The 1,869-nt window shown below is 38.4% G+C and overlaps 1 long non-coding RNA gene across 1 annotated transcript in view; it reads right to left on the bottom strand.

Moving 5' to 3' along the window:
• The window catches only part of LOC108291469, a 19,779-nt gene extending 17,988 nt beyond the window's left edge, over positions 1–1,791 (bottom strand). Inside the window, exon 1 of the long non-coding RNA XR_001819915.2 lies at positions 1,782–1,791. This is a non-coding gene — a long non-coding RNA (uncharacterized LOC108291469). The remainder of the gene's footprint in view (positions 1–1,781) is intronic.
• Positions 1,792–1,869: the final 78 nt, after the last annotated feature.

The following is a 1,869-nucleotide window of genomic DNA, read 5'->3' on the forward strand; positions in this document are numbered from 1 at the left end:
GGGTTAGTTTTTGAATTCTGAGTTCTAACTTGATTGCACTGTGGTCTGAGAGACTGTTTGTTATGATTTCCATTCTTTTGCATTTGCTGAGGAGTGATTTACTCCCAATTACGTGGTCAATTTTAGAGTAGGTGTGATGTGGTGCTGAGAAGAATGTTGTGTTTTATATTTTAAATTTCTTCTTCTCTTTGAGAAGTATTCTGAAGGATTTTCCTAGATATCTTTTCCAGTGTACTTCTTTTCTCTTTAGCTGCTGCAAGTCTGTTTTCAACCTATGAACTGTGCTATTATTGCTTCTTAAAAAACTTTCAGCGATCATCCTTTATATTGCTAGGAGCTTTTTAAAAATTTCATGACATCTGTCTTCATTTCTAATGGCCTGTAGTTGCATGTGTATTTTTGTGAACTGACTCTTATTTATTTAAACGTTTTATACTCATCCATTCTACATTCTGCATCTGAAGGTTTCAAAAATCCATACACAACGTGCTCTTTGCTGTATTTCTGGCTGCCCATGATAGTGGCTTTCCTTCATAGGTGCCCGATAGTCTCTGACTATGCGCTCAATATTGACTTTAATCATTAGGACTCACAGGCTTAATGTGGAAGTGCTTGTTTCTCCTGTCGTCTGGGAGTAATACACCCTTGGCCACCTTCCCTCTTCTCTCTATGTGTTTGCCAAAGCATGGAGCTCACAGGTTAAGCTTCTTTACCTTTCCTTCGGCCTCAGGTTTATTACCTGCTATCACATGGACCCTTAGGAAAACCCTATCTCTTCCAGCACCTTCTGGATGAGTCTTTAACCCTGTACTTCTGGACATAGATCAGGCTTGTTTTCTTTTGCATGGAATTATTACATCACCACTCGTGAGACCAGGTATATTTTTCCAATTCTCTTTCTACCACTGAATATTCCAATTGTAAAGTGTTCTGTCTATCCATCCACCTATCTACCTATCTATAAAGACAGAAACATACCTAGTAGACAGATTATACATATTAGTAGTTATGTTCAATTTGAAACTTTTTTCATGTGCTTCTACTTACAGTTGAAACAAAGGTTTCTTTTTTTAAAAAATTACACTTTAAGTTCTGTGGTAAGTGTGCAGAGTGTACAGGTTTGTTACATAGGTATACAAGTGCCATGATGGTTTGCTGCATCTATCACCCCGTCATCTACATTAGGTATTTCTCCTAATGCTATCCCTTCTCTATCCTCCCACTCCCTGCTATCCATCCCCTAACCCTCCACCCTCTGATAGGCCCCAGTGTGTGATGTTGCCCTCCAAAATCAATGTGCAAAAATCACAAGCATTCCAATATACCAATAACAGACAGAGAACCAAATCACGAGTGAACTCCCATTCACAATTGCTACAAAGAGAATAAAATACGTAGGAATACAACTAACAAGGGATGTGAAGGACCTCTTCAAGAAGAACTACAAACCACTGCTCAAGGAAATAAGAGAGGACACAAACAGATGGAAAAACACTCCATGCTCATGGTTAGGAAGAATTAATATCATGGAAATGACCATACTGCCCAAAGTAATTTATAGATTCAATGCTATGTCCATCAAGCTACCGTGGACTTTCTTCACAGAACTGAAAAAAATCACCTTAAACCTTATATGGAACCAAAAGAGAGCTCGTATAGCCAAGACAATTCTAAGCAAAAAGAACAAAGCTGAAGACATCATGCTACCTGACTTCAAACTATACTATAAGGCTACATTAAATAAAGTAGCATAGTACTGGTACTAAAACAGAGACAAAGACCAATGGAACAGAACAGAGGCTTCGGAGGCAACACCACACATCTACAACCATCTGATCTTTGACAAATCTGAGAAAAACAAGCAATGGG

Source organism: Cebus imitator, unplaced genomic scaffold, assembly GCF_001604975.1.
Source record: "Cebus imitator isolate Cc_AM_T3 unplaced genomic scaffold, Cebus_imitator-1.0 Scaffold455, whole genome shotgun sequence".
Classification (NCBI taxonomy): Eukaryota; Metazoa; Chordata; class Mammalia; order Primates; family Cebidae; genus Cebus; species Cebus imitator.